Source organism: Peromyscus eremicus, chromosome 6 (assembly GCF_949786415.1).
Source record: "Peromyscus eremicus chromosome 6, PerEre_H2_v1, whole genome shotgun sequence".
NCBI lineage: Eukaryota > Metazoa > Chordata > Mammalia > Rodentia > Cricetidae > Peromyscus > Peromyscus eremicus.
In genome coordinates this window covers 94,897,980-94,918,654 of record NC_081421.1, presented here as the reverse complement: position 1 = coordinate 94,918,654, position 20,675 = coordinate 94,897,980, and positions in this window count along the sequence as shown.

Sequence of the window (20,675 nt, the reverse complement as noted above, 5' to 3'; positions counted from 1 at the left end):
GGAAGAAATTTAACCATCATTTTCTTTTTAGTTTAAAGCAATAGTGGACTGTCTCTCTTGTCTACGGGTAGGTATTTCAGTATGGAACTGAGGCAAGGTCACAATGTCCTATCATCAGAGTAGCATTGTTCTTATCAAGAAGAAAATAATTAACGAGAAATGGTTGCCAAAATAACATCTCCTATGGTTTTAAAGCCCAAAGTCCAGGGTATGCAGTCCCTTGAACAAACATGCCAACCATCCTTCTCCTTGACTACACTTTTTTTCTGAGTGTTTAAGGCCATACAATTGACCAAAAGTAACCTTTTTTTTTTTCACTTTCAAAGCCACTTAAAGATCCTCAGGGGTCAGTCACTCGAGCCTGAGAGGAACCTCTGGCTCCTCCAGCCTTTCTTTTATTAGTTGTTCCCTCTATGTGAGGAGAAGTCAAAGGCCTTGCTTGCCCATGGCTTCATTTGGAAATGTTCCCTCTTTGTAGACTGGACAGTGATTAAACCTTACCAAGTGAGCTCATCACGGCCTCCCTGACCGAGACAACTGATGATTCCCTGCAGTTACAGAATACTTTAAGAGATGCCCCATAGTTCCCTGGGACCTACTTGACTTTGGAGGGAAAGAGGGAGAATAGTATCACTTTTAATTCCTCTGACCACATTAGTGAAACCTCCAAGTACAGTTATTGAATACCCAGAAGGTCATCCTGGCACTTTTAATGACTCTGTAATATTTAGATAAAGCTTGGACAAAAACCAAGCACTTAAATAGAGTTTGAATCTTTAAGCCAGTCCTTATAATTGCTATAGAGCATAGACCAATAACTCCATTGATTAAAACAGAGATTTGACATCAATATGTTTTACCCTTTGCAATATTTACCCTTTGCAAATCCCTAAATAACTTTCCCTGACCCTTGTAACTTGCTTAAGTTTTCCAGCTTTTTTCCCTGTTATGGAAAAACATCCAGCAGTCTTATGAAACACCAAAGCATTAATAAATGAACAATCAACAAGCTTAACCATGATGATCCACTGTAAGCTGTCACAGCTGATGTCACAGCAGTGGTTCAGCTTGGAAGATAGACCTTTGTAAAGCCACCTTAAAAAAGAACCCAAACTGACACATAAAACGTTAATACTACCTGTGTACATACTGTTAAACCATGTGCCTTGATCAGCCCACAGGTAACCCTTATAGAAAACACAAGGTGGCTTTTATACGATACACAGAGTGGTCTACCATACCCATGCTTTTGGTTTTGAATAAAGCACAAAAGGCACTTGCTGCTCTATGAAACTGAGCGTGGAGCAATAATGTTGAGTCCAGTGACTGCCTGGACCCAAAGCACCTGCTCTTATAACTGATAGAGAATTGTCCAGATGAGCCCTATTATCTGTTGGGTCATCATTGAAGAGGAGATTGACAAGCTTTCCTTTTAGCCTTTAACGTTGGAAAGGTTGTGGGTGAATGGCAGTAAGTGACCATGATCAATAACCAGGGAGACCAGGCTGGTGGAAGTGTCTGCCTTTATAATGTCTAACTTGAGATCCTGGCTAGACTTGGAGTGACCAATTGCTTGGAAGCCTGTAATAATATCTGCTGTCTTTAGATTTGGCTAATGAGAAGGCTCTGTGAATATAAGTATGTCCAAATTCCTGCGAGTGAAACATCCCTGGAGTTAGAGTGGGCATGCCTTGGGTTTTTTTGTTTGTTTGTCTAATTCTGACCAGTGTTTTGAGAAGGCAGCTGCGTGGTGCCTTGGAGGTATCTTGGAATCAGTTTGTTCCATCTGCGATGAGCTGAAGAATGGAGATAGAGAAATCTTGGTTCAGGGTTGCCTTTCCCATCCTCGCTTTAGTCCACCTGAGTGGACACGTCCAGTTTGTCATAAGGGAGTGGCTAATACATCTACTCTGTCCCTGGGAGAGGCCCAAGTAAGTAGTTGGATTTCCACATCTTACCTGTGAGTCAGTGCCCTCCAATCCCCAGGTTTCTTCCTTTAGTAAACCACAGAAGCTCTAAGCCACTCTCATAACCCCCCTTTTAACACACATTCAGTTTATTGGTTCTGTCCCTTTGGAGAACCCTGACTAACACACTAGGTTTCTATACATTTGCTCTGCTTAACATGATGTGACTGTATCCTGTGTATAGCCACACCTGCATCAGTCCCTTCCTGGGACTTGGCTTTCTGCTTTTTTTTTTTTTTTGGACAGATTTTTGCATAATTTTAGCTTCTAAGATGTCAGTGTTGAGGATTTTAATCTTTGTGTATGTGATTTTTGTAGTTTTAGATGTTAGTAACAGTGGTGATACTTGGGGATGTTAACATTTAAGATTATGATGTTCAGGAAAGAGTTTTAGTGGTTATGATAAGCTCTGGGGTTTCCCTATATCTTGGTTTGCCAAAAAATAATCCCCATATATGCATATTCCCTAGGTATATATGATCGTAGCATAAAGCTGCTAGGGGCAATTTGGTGGGTCTGTACTTAATTCTGACTTCTGCTACAGTCTCACAATATGCAATTCCTGTTAGTTAATATTTGCATAACAGAATTCTCACCTGAACCTACCCTTTCCCTGTCAATCTACGTGGTAGTCCAGCTAATTATGCCTTAGCCTGAGTTATAGTTCTCGATATGTAGCAAGGTGCCAGGCAGCTAATCAGCAAGGGCACTGAGATATGTGGAGAATTAGATTAACCCACGGACTATGTGCCCCAAATAGCATCTGCATAGTCCTACCAGCGTGAGTCTACAGAGTGGTCTGAATATGTGCCAGGAGTGTTCAGTGACAAATTGAGCACTGAGTGTCTGGTTCTTTTAAAAAAGCCAATGCTAAAAATGTCACCTGGTAATGTGTGAAAATTTCTAACAATGAGCTGTAATTGCCAACTACATGAAAATCGTCCCTTGCAAAAATTAATGCTATTTTTAGATGGATGTGCCAAGTCGGTGCCTGAATGTATGTGATTGGAGAAATTGTTAGCATGTTGCTTGAGCTGTAAGGAAAAACTTTTGACTTAGATAGCATGATTTTTTTTTTTTGGTTTTTCAAGACAGGGTTTCTCTGTGTAGCTTTGCACTTTTCCTGGAACTCACTTGGTAGCCCAGGCTGGTCTCGAACTCACAGAGATCCACCTGCCTCTGCCTCCCGAGTGCTGGGATTAAAGGCGTGCGCCACCACCGCCCGGCTAGATAGCATGATTTTACTTTTAAATTTTGCTCATTTGCACTCCAAGTTTTCTTGTGGTTGTATGAAAAGCAAGACAATTGTATTACATTATCGGATGCATTAACAGAATAACTTTACAGACAGAGGGTAAGATCTCATAGCAAACATCACGTACCACAAACAGGAAACAATCCAATCTCACAACCAGAACAAATGCCACAGTTGTCAAATTGTGTGCATACTTGCTAGAGTCACACAGGGGACTTGAACTATATAATTTACACACTTTGGTAGTAAAATAAGAAATAATTCAAATTCAACACAAAATCAGGCACTTTCTCTGCTACTAATATTCATCAAATTTAGGAATATATAAGTCTTTAAACAACCTCTTTGTGAATGTAGCTTAAAAATAGGACAATAACATTAAACTTATTCACAAGTCTTCAAATTTTTTTGGAAATATCAAATGAGAAGTAAGTGAATAGAATTCATCAGTTTTGAAGCATTTAGCAAGTTGCAACATACATCAATACTTACAAAGAGGTTGATATCTTGGTTAATTTTTACTAAAGCAAAAGAAGAACTGACATGTTTTTTCAAAAGCTTGAGTAATACCTGAGGTCTGGATTTTAAATTTAGTGACATATCTTTGCAATGTCTTGACATATGAGGTAGGTCTTTTGATGGATCTGCCATTTTCAGTGTGAGAAGAAGTATTTTCTGTGTCAAGGTAAAATAAAATGTAAAGGAATTTAAATTTGATTAAAAATTTTAAAAGCCAAAAAGACAATTTTCTTGATAAATTCTGTCTAAGGAAAATACTTACTGAAGATAAAATAAAAGGCAAAAGTCCTTATGAAAATATTTTTTAATAAAAACTCAATAGATTTCAATGCCAAGCAGTCTTATTGTGAATATTCTCAATGTAGAGTTATTTTTATCTTATAACGATGCAGAGAATGTTTTCATATTAGAATATTATGCCTGCAAGAAAAAGATCAATTCAGGCTACTGTAATTTTCAAACACATTAACACGTAAACATTTAAATACTGTAGGCAATTTTAGGAGACTCATAAAAAATAACTTAATAAGGAAAATAAGAAAGGCATATATTAGAGATTATGTATGCTAAGAAACTTATTCAAATATGTGAATCTATAATGAGAATCATTATTCTGTCCAAATCATCTCATTGTCTGTATTTATTTTTACAGTAAAGATACAACTCATAGATAGCAAAATCACCACTGAGGCCTCATAGTTTCTTGCATAAGTCTATTCTTATGCCAACATCAATTAGGTCTGTTTCTCTCCCTCCTCTCTCTCTCCTCCATTTCTAACTCTTTCTCTCTGCTATTTACACAATCAAACTCAACTATGACTTCTCTTGTCCTTATTCCCTAAACAGTCTTCTCCTTGCCACTTACAACAACATTCTTGGTTTCTTTTCTATAGTATGGTTACACAGCAAATTTGCCTCAAATTGAGTACATAGCTAGACTCTGAGTATTTGTAAGTATATGACTTGAAAAAAAATATTTTTCTCTTTTACTGTTGTTGGAAAGGAAATGAGGAGGAGGATGCCCAGAACCTTCAAATGAATAAATAATATAGGCATTCTCCTTTAATTTTTATTTTACATTGTGTTTCAAATAAAAAACATGGACTTATTTTAAAATTTCTAAAATCTCCTTCTTTGATTTGGGTGAAATTTTCTAAAAGATACTCACTGTGGGGCTGGTGCAGTTTATAAAGCCATATAAGAAAAAAAATATAAAATCTCTTTATACATGTTTTTCTTATAAGATACATACCTTTAATATTTTTTAAAATCTTGTCTTCAAAGTAATTTATTAGCAAATATATAATCAAGCTACTTTATGATTATAGCGTGATAAACTCAGACAATCTGTATACTTTCTGCCATTTACAAATATTGTAACCTTTCTCCAACCTCTAAGGGAACAAAACAGAGCTGGAGAGATGGCTCAGCATTTAAGAGCAGTAGCTGCTCTTGCAGAGGATCCAGATCCAGCACCCCATCATGGGGCTCACAGCTCCTGTAACCCTAGCTGCAGGGTTCTAATTCTCTCTCTCAGCTCCCTAGTCATCTATATATGCACATGATGTGCGCGCACGCGCGCGCACACACACACACACACACACACACACTGAATTTTTTTATTTTAAGAAACAAAATAAAGATAAGTATTTATTATTTGATTTTCTGCATCCAAGGCAGTAGGTAACTTAACAAAACAGTGCCAGAAAAACAGGAAAAGTGGGAAAATTCTTTCTGTTAAGGCAGATGAATCTCAGTAGCTCTGCAAATTCTGTAGAGTGTGTGTGCGTGTGTGTGCGTGTGTGTGTGCGTGGTGTGTGTGCATGTGTGTGTGTGAGTGTGTGTGTGTGTGCGTGTGTGTGTGTGTGGTGTGTGTGTGTGTGGTGTGTGTGCGTGCGCGTGTGTGTGGTGTGTGTGTGCGTGCGCGTGTGTGTGTGTGTGTGGTATGTGTGTGTGCGTGCGCGTGTGTGTGGTGTGTGTGTGTGTGTGTGCGTGTGTGTGTGCGTGTGTGTGTGCGCGCGCGTGTGTGTGCGTGTGTGTGGTGTGTGTGTGCGCGCGTGTGTGTGTGTGTGTGGGGGGTGTGTGTGTGTGTGTGCATGCGCGTGTGTGTGTGAGGTGTGTGTGTGCGCGTGCGCGTGTGTGTGTGTGGTGTGTGTGCGCGTGCGTGTGTGTGTGTGTGTGCGCGTGTGCGTGTGTGTGTGTGTGTGTGTGTGTGCGCGCGCGCGGTGGGGAATGAGTCAGTCAACCCTTGGTATCCACAGAGGATTGGTTGCAGGATTCACACAGAAATGAATCCACAGATGTTCAAATCCCTTATACAAAATGTCACATTTGCTTAAACCTACACATGTCCTCCTTTATAGTTTAATTAATATCCAGATTACTTGGAATAATAACCAATACATTACAAATGCTAGGAAAACTACTACTACACTATGTCATTTAAAAATAATGACAAAATAAGTCTACACACATTCAGTACAAGTGCAATTTCCTTCCAAGTACCTCTGGTCAGATCACAGAGCCCGTGGACACAGGAGACCAACTGTAAATGACAACTCCCTTGGTGAGGCAAAACACTGTGTAAGTTTGGATGTGTCGTGGATGTCCTCCACAGGCTCCTGTGTTTCAATGCTTGGTTCCCAGCTGGTGTCAGTGTTTCTGGAGGATTCCAAGAAACAAGGAGGATTCCAAGGAGACTTCCAAGAGGTGAGGTCTAAGGGAAAGAAGTAGGGCCAGAGCTTGAGGTTTATAGCCCAGATCTGGTTAGGTCCAGTTCCCTCCGCTTCCTGATTGTCTCTGAGGCACTAACAAGCTGTGTGGCAAGCTCCAGCCATGACTCTGGCCCGCCTTCCCCACCCTGACAAGACTGTACCTTCTCAAACTGGACCAAAATAAATCCTTTGTGCCTTAAATTGCTTTTATTAGGTATTTTGCTATACAGAGAGGAAAAGTAACTAATATAGTACACCAGCACATTGGATTGTATTTGTGGACAGAAGCCTTCAACGAAGGAAAAGTCCAGATTTCCCAGCAAAGAATGACAGAGTGGGTCATTTATTACAACCGGATAGGCTTACTTAATTGCTTGCTCATTTATTTGTTTATTTTCAAACAAATTTTTGCTATGTAGCCCAGGCTAGCCTCAAACTCATACTCCTTCTGCCTCAGCCTCCCGAATATTGGGATCACAGACATGCACCCCCATGCCAAGCTGTGGTAAGCTTTTTAAAAACAAACTTTCTAAGTAGGTGGAATTAAAAATGTAGATTTCATCACAGATTCTCATAGTGTGAAAATTAGGTAAGTTCTACAATTCACTGCAAAATTTAATCTTTTTCTTAACTTCCAGTTGAGTAGAATACTTTTAGTCTAAGGGAGTTGTGCAGATATTTTTTAAAAAACCACTTATTTGAGTGTCATTGCTAATTCAATAGCTCCTTACTAAGATGTTCTTAGAATATTTTTATTGACAAGAAAAGTAAAGAGGTTTTGGTTTCAGGAATTTTTAACTAGCTCCAGAAGAGTCTGAGGACTGAGACTGCAGGAGTCAGAGCTGGCCGGCTCCGTCTTGCTTGGATTGCATTTCCCTTGCTTTAGTCAAGCTTTAGGAGCTATTGAAAAGTGTGGCTTGCCGGGCAGTGGTGGCTCACGCCTTTAATCCCAGCACTCGGGAGGCAGAGGCAGGCGGATCTCTGTGAGTTCGAGGCCAGCCTGGGCTACTCAAAAAAAAAAAAAAAAAAAAAGCATGGCTCTTCCAAGCATTAAATTCTCGGGCAAGTTCTTTATGCTAAGTTGTTTCTCTTTATATCCATTTTCCCTTTGCGCACAGGCTTTAACCTTCTTGAATCTCTGCCCTCTCTAACACTGGCTGGCCTTTTGATAACTTGGGCTATGAAAGAGATAATACCCTTTCCTCAGCCCCTATCACTTTGCTGCTCTAAAAATAAAGTGAGAGTTGCTCTTACCTATTCTGAGACAAAGCCCTGGTAAAACATAATCAGACTAGGGACATCACACATTTTAATAACTCCTGATGTTTTGGTTCAGGCTGTTCCTTTTCTTTTTACCTGACATTGCCCGGACACTGATAGAGTCTGGCTTTGTTCTTATTTTGCTGGCTTATTGGGAGTCTCCCTAGACTTTTTATATCTATCTGTGTTCTACAATCACTTTCTCTACAAAAGTCTGAAGATACAGCAGCTGAGGATACAGAACAATGGGGGGGGGGTGATTATCAGTGACCAGCCTCAGGGCACTTCTGTTTTGACTCCTTTTTCAAAGGTCTTACAACTCAATGTAAACAGTTACAACTGTAAAGTTATTGTGCCTCAAAATCTTATTTGAATAGTCATATTTCCAGGGAAACTAGGGGTAATATTCTTAAAAAACAGATGAGTAAATATTATAAATTAATATGCTAATATATGCAAAAACCAAAAAATTCAGAAATTATCTATGAATGATGCTTACATTAATACAAAGGTCTTGGAGGTCCTTAGTTTAGCCCAGATGTGGCTGTGAAGGTTTATCTTGTTATCCATTTGATTGGATTGCGAAACACCTAGAAGATTAACGAAGCACATTTCTGGGGAGTGTCTGGAGGGGATTTCCAGGTATGATTAGATCACGAGCTCTGGTGTAATGAAGACACTAACCTCTTGATGAATTTAAAATATGGTGGCATTATTGGGAGGTGGTGATAGGTAGAAACAGGAGCCTAGTTGGAAGCAGTAGTCACTGGGGGTGAGGTGTCTGTCTTTGGGCCTATGTCTTGCTCTGGGCTCTTCCTGTATTTCTCCTTTTCTCTACTTCCTGGCTACCATGAAATTCATGCTTCTTCTCTGCCATACCCACTGACATGATAGATTGACACCTCTGGAGCCGTGCGTCCAAATAGATCCTTCCTCTCTTAGGTGGCTTCTGCCACGTGTTTGGCTGACACAGTTAGAAATAAGTTCGAAGTCTCAAAGGAAGAGACTACCACTCTAACTGAAGTGTCTGAACAAGGCCAACTTGACTCGTGATCAAGAGGGTGTGCTGTTCTAGCGAGGACACATACACAGAAAGGGCTCTTGGTTTTTATTCTAACTCAAGTGGTACCTGTGTTTTTTCCCCATTGACTGGGGGCCAATCTCACAGCTTTATTCCATAGGGTAGTCTTGTTTGTTTGCTTATTTGTTTTGTTTGTTTCAAGACAGGCATCTCTGTGTAGCCCTGGCTATCCTGGAACTCTTTGTAGATCAGGCTGGCCTTGAACTCAGAGATCTGCCTGCCTCTGCCTCCTGAGTTCCACTGCATAGTCTTAAAAAAAGAATTGGTACACAGGAAATAAAGGAGAAAGGGAAAATGAGGACAGTCTGGATTTCATGGGATTAAAAGTGTGTGCCAGCACCACATGGCAGGTTTGAGTTCCTGGTATATTGTAGATAATAACTCTCTGTCTGATATATAGCTGATAAAGTAGTTTCCCATTATGTAGGTTTCACTATCACTAGAATGATCCATTTGGAGTTGAATTTTGTGCATGCTAACATATAAGGGTCTAGTTCCATTCTTTCACATGCAGCTATCCAGTTTGACCAACAGCATTTGTTGAAGATGCTGTCTTTTCTCAATGTGTACTTTGGCCTCTGTGAAAAATCAGGTGGTTGTAGGCATGTGGATTTATATCTGGGTTCTATCCCAATGGTCAATGTGCCTGTCTTTATGTCAATATCATGCTGTTTCACTAACAAGTTTCTATAGTATAACTTATAATCAGGGATGTTTGGGGCTGGAGAGGTTCAACCGTTAAGAGCACTGGTTGCTCTTCCAGAGGACCTGAGTTCAATTCCAAGAACTCCAGTTCTAAGGGATCCAACATCCTTACACCATGCAGGCAAAACACCAATGCACATGAAGCAAAACTAAATAAGTTAAAATAAAATCAGGGATGGTGATACCTCTATCAGTTCTTTCATTGCTTGGGATTGTTTTGTCTATGCTGGATTTTTTTATGTTTCTAAATGAAATTTAAGATTATATGCTGTGGATATTGCTCTGTATAAATAAAACACTGATTGGCCAGTAGCCAGACAGGAAGTATAGGCGGGACTAACAGAGAGGAGAATTGAGGGAACAGAAAGGAAGAGGGGAGACTGCCTGCAGCCGCCAGGACAAGAAAGATGTAAGGTACCAGTAAGCCACGAGCCATGTGGCAAAGTATAGATTAACAGAAATGGGCTAAATATAAGACTAAGAGCTAGACAATGATAGGCCTGAGCTAATGGCCAAGCAGTTTAAATAATATAAGCATCTATATGTTTATTTTATAAGTGGACTATGAGACTGCCGGGGCTTGGTGGGACTCGGAGAGAAAACTCCAGCTACAATTATATTTTCAGGTTCTATTAAGAATTGAACAGGAATTTTCATGGTGATTGCACTGAATGTGTAGATTGTTTTTGGTAAGAAGGCCATTTTCACAATATTAATCCTACCAATTCATGAATATGGAAGGTCTTTTCATCTTCAGGTATCTTCTTGAACTTCTTTTTTTAGTGTCTTAAAGTTTTTGGTAGGATATTTTCCTAGTTTTGGTGTGAGGGTAATTCTGCCTTCATAGAAAAATTTGGGAAGTATTCCTTCTTTTTCCATTTTGTAGAATTATTTGAGGAGTATTTGCATTAGTTATCTTGGAAGTTCTGGTAGAATTCTATACTTTACACATCTGGTCTTTTACTTTTTTAAAAATTACTGTTTCTGTTTCATTAGTTGTTGTGGAACTGTTTAAATTATTTACTTCTCCTTGATTTAATTTTGGTAAGTCATATATCTAGAAATTCATGCATTTAAAGAAAAAAGGATTTTCCAGTTTGGTGGAGTATAGATTTGTAAAGCAGGTCCTTATGATTCTCTGAGTTTCCTTAATGTCTGTTGTAATGTCTCCTTTTTTCATCTTTAATTTTATTAAGTTGGGTCTTTGCTCTTTTTCTTTTGATTAAAGGAACAATATAAAGAATCCAACAAAACAACAAAAGTTGGTTCTCTGATAAGACTGAGAGATACTTTTTAAAGATGGGAAAGAAGAGTCTGGAGAGATGTCTTTGCAGTACAGAGAGCACTTGCTGCCCTTGCAGAGGACCTGGGTTCAGTCATTAGAATCCACCTGGGGCTCTCAGATCCAGGGGATCTGACACCCTCTTCTGACATCCACAGGCATCAAGCTTGTACATGTTGCACACACATACACACAGGTAAAAACAAATAAACATTTTTAAATATGTAAAATAATGTGTGAAGCTATAGCAAAAACACATAGAAAGGAGAAAGTATGGGTAGCATTTGTAGTATGTGCTGGACATACTTATGAGTGAGCAGAGAATGAATGTGACTGGGGTTGGACAAGTGCAGGAGAGTGAGGATGAGTCAGTTTTTCATGTGTGTGGAATTAAAAAAAAGATTTAACTTTTTCATATTAAAATTTTAACTCACGTTCTTGTGTATAGGCATATGAGTACAAGTGCTGATAGAGGCCATAGGTGCCTAATAATACCCTGGAGCATGGAGTTACAGATGACTGTGAGCCATCTATTGTGAGTGCTGGGAACTGAATTCAGGTTCTCTGAAAGAGCATCAAGTGTTCTTACTGAGTCATCTCTCTAGCCCCTTAGTTTTATTTTAAGTGTGTGTGTGTGTGTGTGTGTGTGTGTGTGTGTGTGTGTGTGTGTGTAGGGTATGTTCATATAAGTACAGCTTCCTGAAGAGCCCAGAGGACATTGGATCCCTTGGAACTGGAGTTGTACATGATTATTAGCCACCACATGGGTGCTAGGAATTGATCCCAGGTGCTCTGCTTTTAACTGCTAAGCCAGCTCTTCAGCCCCGTGTCATTTATTACAAGGATTATAAGAGAAAGAGAATAGATAATGCAAATTAATCAGGTCTGTGAAGTGAAGCAAATCATTCCACTTATTACATATTTATTCAAGGCAGTTATTCATTCACCTTTCCCTACCTCTTTTCTACATTTCCTGTTATGTGTTCTTTTGGCTTCTATACAAAAAGTTTAGTTTATGTTGAATACATTGGGTGATTTTATATTCAACAATAAGACTGCCTTCTATCTAGTTTCATTTATTTATTTACTTAAGTGAATGTGTAAATGTGTATATGTGTTTGTATTTGTGTAGAGGCTAGAAACTGACAGCTATGTCCTTATTTCTTGATTGTTCTGCACCTTATTTTTTGAGGCAGGGTCTCTTACTGACCCAGGAGCTCACCAAATTGGCTAGTGCAACTGGCCAACAAGGAATCCTCCTATCTTTGTCTCCCAAGAGCTGGGATTACTGAAGTGTGCTACCATACCTGGCTTTTTATATGTGTGCTAGGGATCAAACTCAGGTCTTCATGCTTGCACAGCAAGAACTTTTCTGACTGACTGACCTGTCTCCTAGTTTCAGTGACGTTTCAATCAGATGCAAGTAGACCCTGTAACACAGTTATAGGCAGAGTTTTTTGTCAGGACCATTGACTCCCAAATAACCACACAGAGACATATCATTAATTATAAATGCTTGGCCGATAGCTTAGACTTGTTTTTAACTAGCTCTTACAACTTAAATTAAGCCATTTCTGTTACTCTATGTGCTCCTGTGAGGTTCATTTACCTCTGTGTACTTTTCATCTTGCTTTTTCCAAGTCTGACTGGAAACTCCTGAGAATTCTCCTGCTTCTTCTTCCCAGCATTCTCTTAGTCTGGTTCCCCCACCTAACCTTATCCTGCCTAGCTATAAGCCAGTCAGCTTCCTTATTAAACCAATCACAGTGACATATATTCACACAGTGTAAAAGAATATTCCACACACAATAATCACTATTCCCTAGTTGTTCATTAAGGAACAAAGGAGGGAGAGACAAATATTATAACTAAATAGTTCATGAAGCAAGGGGAAGAATTTTCCAGCCCAGCATTGTTGAGATTTGTTGTACTTAAATTACATCAGTGTTTATCTGCCCTGCCTGTCAATACAGTGGCCGTTTATATGCTTCCACATCAAAACATCCTATTAACAACGTAGTCTACTAATCTTTAATGAGGAACATTATTACTCAAATGCAATGCTGGACTCATTTTATTTCCTGAATGTTAATGTATATAGTTGTCATTCCATTAATTCTGTGATGAAAGTATTTTATCATGCTTTAACTGTCTTTGAATACTTTGGAATGATGAAAGCACGTTATTTTGTGGTTTTGAGCATCCATTGAACTGGGAGCTATCTATTAGCTATTTACTTGCCTCCTGAAAGCAACTGATAATCTTTAATGGTTAACAGCCTGAGGATTCCTTAAGCACACCAGTTCTGTAAAGAAACCAAAGGGTTTGTATTTCAAACAAATGACTGTATTAACTAGACATTATGCTCTGCCTTGATGAGTGTAAAACAAAGTATTTCACATTGTCCTAACATCTGGGTTTTGTTTATTAATAAAGCAGGATACAATGGATTGAGGGGGGCGGGGATGAAGTGAAATCAGTTTTTATGACCATTATCTGATCTTGCTTTTTTAGACTGAAAATTGCCTTCTCTGTTAAAGGCAGGCTCTACCATGTTTGACTTTTAACAGAAGTGCATGTTTCAGTGGGAAAAAGTTACAGTGACATCATCTACTCCTTCCTTCCCCGTGACAGCAAAACAAATCAAAACAAAACCAAAAAGCCAATTCACTTACTTCGTGGAAAAATGTTGGAATAAGAGGAAACGTAATTTAGTTGAAATTTCTCTGCAGTGACTGGTGGATTTAAGATTTTGAATTATATTCAAAAAATGAATACATTTGTTAAAATGTCATATGTCTCCAAAAATAGAATATACTTGGTCTAGATGCTAAAACTTTTCATATTGTTTACCTAAGTTTAATGATGGCTGGATCTTTAGAAATGTAGGCCTAAACTAGAAATCAGACCAATGTATTTGAAACATTTCACATCTAATTAACATTTTTTCTGTGATGCTAACATCATATTTCATTGTTTATCAACTTATACAAAATTTTATACATATTAATGTATGCCTTTCAAGAAAATGTTTCCATCTATCTGCTCCTTCCCTTCCTGTCTGGCTTTTGAAAGAGAGTCTCTGGATGTAGCCCAGGCTGGGTTTTGGACTTGCAATCCTGTTGCCTCTGTCTCCTGAGTGTTGAGATTACAGGCTTGTGCCAACAGTAAATATGAACAACACATCTACAAATAACCAGACAGATGATTTATTCAAATAGTACTCGGATGTTTTGAAAATAAATCTACCTTTTAGTTAAAAATGGCAGGGTTTTTTAAAGATATTTAAATTACTACAGAGAAGGATATTTTCATATCAGCGTGCCCTGTCCCCAGTAACCCTCGTCATGACTAGTACCATCACACCAAAGGACTAAAAACATTGCAACCAGGAGTCTAGCTCAGAATGGCAGGAGCTCCAGAAGTTATGCTTTGGATGACAGATACTTTTTGTCTGGGGCTCAGTGCTCTTAAATGCTGCTGTAGTTACCCACGCTAGAATGTAAGATGAAAAGAAACACTATCCTTCCGGATACTTAAAGCCAGACCTAGTCAAATTCTGGAAAACAAAATACAGGAAAATCCCCTGGATGTGTTGCCAGGGAAATGCCCTAACTGACCTCCGTTAACTTTCTGCACTGCTGATGTAGCCATGGGGCTCTAGCGTCTGGCTTGCTTTCTCTCTGGCTCCGCTGTGACTTCAAGGGACATGTTTGGGCTGGCCGTTTTCCTCTCTCTAAACCCTGTCCCTGGAGGCTTTAGCAATGACTCTCAAAGAGGCTTAGTTCTTAAAAGCCCTTCAGGACTGGAAAGAGAAAATTATCAAAGAGATAAAAATGATTTTTCTCTTTAGCTGCTGGCAGTAAAAACTGAAATTTAGACGTTAACCTTGTTCTAATATGTTAATGTATAACCTTTTTTATTGAGTTTCCACTCAATTCAGTTGATTATGTGTGATTTCATTCCACGTTGGTTTACCAACGCACTCTCCTGATGAAGATATTCAAACCCTGGACCCAGCACTACCGGCTGTCCTGAGAGTCCAAGGGATTCTTATCTGTGTGAAAGGCAGGAAAGAGAATCTCCCATGTCCAGATCTGCTTTAGCAGTGGAACTTAAAATTCTTAAAAGCCCTTCAGGACTGGAAAGAGAAAATTGTCCGAGATAAGAATTATGTTTCTCTTTAGTTGCTAGCCAGTAAAACTTGAAGTCTAAAATTAAAGTCAACATTGGTCTAATATAATAATAAAGGGGCCATTGACTTAGCCACTAGTATTTAAAAGTTCCTTACAGTTTCCCAAGGCAGGAACAGACAGCTGACCTCTTTCCACAAGGCTTGTTTCACAGTTCCCACTTGGAGTTTGTGGGCATTTTCTCCGACTTCATGGTCCCCGAGCAGTGCCCAAGACAGTGAACGGGATACTATATGATATAATTTCATCTGACACATTCTAAAACAAACTCTTTAGTTTTGACTTAACTGTGGCTCTTTCTGTAACAAAGCTAAGGTTTCATGGGTGGCTTGTTGCAGTTCTTGGTGGCAGTGGTTTATTTCTCTGTGGTAGAGACCCAAAGCATTAAACAAAAGTATACAAATTATGAATTTAGGGATGGAAAGGAATGTTTCCAAGGAGAAAACACCAAGTTACAAGTTTTTAAAAGATGATAAATATTGCAAATATACATCATACTACAAAAATATACAAAATCCAGGCAAAGAAAAGGATGTACATTACCCATTTAACATACTTTTTTTTCCTTTATGACCTTTGTTGGATGACATAATCTTTTTATATGATTATAATTTTGTTATTGCCTATGGGTCTTGATCAGGTTAAAAGGCAGGAAGAACTCTGGGGCCCAACAGGTAGCGGCAGGGACAATCTCAAACACAGCAGGTAGAATCAGCAGTGAAGAAAGGCAAGGTTCTGTGCATGATGAGGTCTCTCTTCACCACCTGTAGATGGCTGCAACCTCCATACATTTTCACAAGGAACAGACAAATACAGCAGGCACACACAGAGAAAGACTGTTTAGAAAGTAGAAGGGGAGGCTAGGGAACCCTAAAATCCAGTCTCTCCTCTAAGACTGGGACTTTTAAGGGTCTCTGAGGGGCATCTTTGAGGTGAGTCAGTTTGAACAAAGACAGGGTGACTGATAGACCCCAAACTTTGGTATTAGCCTGTTCTGATCCTGCCTTGAACTGGTGGAGTCAGTCTGTCATCTGCTGGGGATGGGGTGGGATAGAAGGAGGGTGGGACTGCTGGGTGGAGAAAAAACGCTTGCCAAGCCTTTATTTTAAGCTTCCAGGCTTTTGTCTCAGGTCAGGAAGGTGAGGAAGAAGTCAGCCATCTTGGAAAATCACCATCTTTATTTCTTGCTCTTGGCATCTTTCTCTGTCTGCCTGTCAGAGAATTTGTCTAACTCCTCATCCCTTAGTTTTGTAATCAGTTCCATTAACTTTCAGCATGATTAATCAGAATCAGCTATTCATTACTGATAATTACTCGCACACAAAATGTGAATCCCTGTGCAGAAGCAAGCATTGTGGCCTGCCTGCAGGCTGTGTCCATAAAGTCATAAGAACTTTGTAGTTGATGAGCCCTTGTTAAAAAATAAGTCTTTCCATGATAGTTTTTGTTTGGAAATCCACAGACCATCTTCTGTTACTTCACATATCAATGTCCATTTCTCCTTGCCACAGCTGGGCTGATGCACACTTACCTCTGCCTTTCCTCATAGTATTTCCACATCAAGTGAGCTGGCACAGGGCATGGGAAGATTGTGCCTGGCAGGCATCGTTCCTTCCCTGGACAGCTGGCGATAACTTTACATGTGTGTGATTACCAGACACGTAAAGAGAGTAAAGAAATCCCCAGCATCTTCCTCTTCGTTAAATTCCAATAATATTCCTGCTGCTTTGGTACCACATTAGCTGAGAAATTAGAGTTAGCTACAACCAGATCCATTTAAGTGTTTTTACTTTGGGAATTTCACAAGAGTATACAAACACGCAAACACATACTGGTCTTCTTTCCTATGTCTCAGGGGTATTCTGGAAGTAAGGTCCGTGGACTTCATCTTGATCGGCTTCCTGCTGGGTTGTTCCTGGCAGGTTTGAGCTGCAGTACTTCAGTTGCTACAGGCTCCACCTAACCATGTACAGACCCTGCCTCCTCCCACGCCTACTGCTTCACAAATAATCCTCTTGTCATTCATCTCAGCCCACAGAGCCTTTATCTGATGTTCTGATGTCTTCTTAGTCCTATCCCTCCAGTCACATAACCCTGCGTCACCCTGCTTTATTTCCTGGTTAGCTCTCACTTTTCTCAGAATGATTTCGCTGATTTTTCAGGTTTCTCTGGTAAGATTTCTCCCTAAGAGAGTGGGAATTCTTTTCTGTGTGCCTCACCGACACATCGTCAAACACACATCTGATAGTCATTTCTTCAAATAATGCTTTGAATGAGTGGACAAACTATAAACATCGTATCTTTTTAACCACCTCAACAGTTTTGCTTTAACTTTTAAATCTCCACCTCTCCTCCTCCATCCCATTGGGTGGATGGGGAGATACCTCAAATACAGGTGGGGCCCAGGTGTTATGAGTGAATGCTTATGCCTCCTTCAAATTCATGGGCTGTGATGGTTCTTAGTGGTAGGGACTTGGAAAGATAATTAGATCCTGAAGATGGAGCCCTCATGAATGAGATTAATGTCCTTTTGGAAGACAGACACAGCAGAGATGAACTTGAATTCCCCATGTGAAAATGTATAGAGGAATTTGGTTCCTTCAACTCCCCATATGAAAACCTATAGAGGAATCTGATTCCTTCAATACCCCATGTGAAAATGTATAGAGGAATCTGATTCCTTCAATTCCCCATGTGAAAATCTATGGTGGAATTTGATTTCTTCAGTTCCTCATGTGAAAATCTATGGAGGACTTGGACTCCTCCAAGCTGTGAAGAGAGTCATTATCATACACTGAATCTGATGGCACTTTGATCTTGGATTTCCAAGTCTCCAGAACTTTGGGAAATAAATGTCTGAGTTAAAATCACCCAGTCTATTTTATTCTTCTATAGCATCCCCAACAGACGGAGACACCAAGGTTTGCCAAGCTCCTGGGGTTCTACCGAGTACTAGGCTGCCTGTCACTTGCTCTCCCTGAAGTCACTGACACAGCCATGGTATTGGTTAGCAGCCATTGTCTAGATTCAGCTGCAATGACATTCATGTGGCTGGGGATGGAGTCCGGTATCCTCCCTATGACCCAGCAGCTATTTCTCTCTGGGGCCTGCCTCTTACCTCCATATCACCAGCATAGTGGACACTGCTTCCTGAGAGGCCCAGGGGCCAGTCTCAAGGGGCAGTCCCTCGTCATCAATCTCAATGGCGTTCTCCACTTTTCCTCTCTGTCTAGCATACTGTGCATACTTAGTTCATGGAGGTTTTGGCTTTCAAAACTAATATGGTGATTGCCATCTTCTGTTCCATCTCAGCAAATGGTCCCTGAGGTAGGGAAACAGCAGGAGTGTGACCACTTGCTTAGAATAGCAAGAAAGGGGGAATCTGAATAATAAACACAATTATCACAGTCTAAAAATGTTCAAAGAACATTTTATGTATTTTCATGTATTGCAAAGAAATGAACTTTCAACTAAGTTATCTGTGTATATCACTCATTTTAAAAGATTTATTTATTTATTTACTGTGTGTGTGTGTGTGTGTGTGTGTCTGTGTCTGTGTATACAGTACGTATGTGAAGGTGCCTGTGGAGACAGAGTGGAAATGGACTCATAGGCAGTTGTGAGCCACCTGATCAGGTGCTAGGAACTGAATTTGAGTCCTCTGCCAGAGCACCAAGTGATCCTGACTTGGGAGCCATCTTCCCAGCATCTATATCCATCACTCTTATGCTTGAAATAAAGCTCCCTGAATTTTTATGTAGAAACTCTCTCCCCCGCCCCATGCCCATGCTGCAGATTGTGATTATATTCAGAGGTAGATCTTTAAAATGTAATTCACTGACGTGACATAATGAGGGTGGACCCTATTCAAAATGACTGACCTCCTCATCATAAGAGGAGGTTAGGACAAAGCCTACAAAGAGCACGTTGTGGTTTGAGTGTAACCTGTCCCTCTTTCAGATCTTATGTTTGAACACTTGGCTCCCAGCTGCTGGATCTGGAGGAAGTGGGTCGGTGGGGCAGGCCTTGAGGTTTAATAACCTGACCTCCCTACTTACCTGCTCCCTGCGTGGGAACACAGTGTGACCTGCTGCCCCCTGATCCTAGCGCTCTGCCTTCCCCGCCGTGATGGGGATCGCCCTTCTCAAGCTGTAATACAGAACGAAACTCTCCTTCCTTGAATTCATTATTGTCAAGTATGTCGGTCGTATCGATAAGAAAAGTAACCAAGCCACACTGTGGAAATACTGGAGAGCCGTCTACAAGCCAAGGGGGGGCGCTTGGAACTGTCTCTACTGGCACCCTGACCCCAGGACCCTCCTGCACCAGTTACTTTTGCCTTGCTGTGACAAAATACTTGACAGAAGCCACACAAGGGAGGAAGGACTGGTTCTGGCTGAGGGTTTGTGGATACAGACCATCACGGCAGCAGGAGAGTATGGCGTGGGCTCCTCCCATCTTGAAGCAGATAGGAAGCAGAAAGCTTTGACCAGAGCTAGGACGTGCCCTTCAAGGCCCACCCTTGCTGACCCATCTTTGCTAGGTTAGGCCGCAGTCACAAAGATTCCACAACCTCCAAACCACGAGACATACAAACCATCACACCTCCAGAACTGTGAGACGATCTTGCTTCGTAAGTCCAGCGGTTTGCGGTCACAACCTGGTGTTGGCAGCCCCAGCAGTAATGCATGCTCGAATGTCCCAAGATTGAGAAAGGCAGCAGCTCCCAGCTCTCTGTGGAAGTAGCTGTTGCGGGTGAGCATGCCCCATGCTCTGTGACCCTCGTGATAGAACCAGGAGTGGCAGTTCCTCTACATACCACTGTCAGCCTCCGAACAGAGGTCAGAGAGATGAGTGAAAACGCCTCAGGGAAGGCCCAAGGGCATCCTCTCTCACTGCTCACTCTGCCCCTCACCAGAGCTGCAGAGAGCAGTCTGCACCTGCTCAGATGGCATTCCGAGAGCATGCCTTCCAAGAGAAGACGCACATATTCGAGGGCCCCCAGGCCTCGGTGGGTCAGCAGGTGATGATGAATCAGTGCTCCTCTGACAGAAATATTGTAGCACATGTTCACGGTGACCTCACAAATGTTTAGCCATCGTGTTGTTTGTCTCTATACGCATTTTGGAGCTTCCGGCAGCTGAGGACTGCCAGGAGAGGGAGAGCCAGTTTTCATTAGAGGATGCTCACTCACTAAGGCATCCTTCACCTACTCACATACCGGCAGCACAAGGGGACTCAGTCAACTTAACAGATGACCACACGAAGCTGGGAGGGAAGAGCAGCGGTGGGAATAGGGGGAGAATCGGAAGCGGGGCGGAATAGGGGATCGATTGGACCTCAACACACTATATGAATGCATGAAATAAGCAACACCAGCAAACATTTAAAGTATCTCAAACTTTGAAACAGAAAAAAGTTATTAGAAGATAGTTTCCAGTGGAATGCCCCCCCTTTCAATTTCCTCCTCCCACCCCCTTCCTCCTCTAAACATGTCAGTTCAGAGAAGTACAGTTTCAGAAAAGATTTTCAAAACTGCTTGTGTTTTATTTCTCCGCTTTAAAGGGTTGCTTTCTACAGGCAGTAGACAGAACAGAACTGAAACTCGCTCTGTCTCTTCTTTCTCATTCATCCATGTGGTAGATGAAGAAGCCTTTCTTTGAGGGAGAGAGTCTAACTCTCTAGCAGTTGAGTTCCGA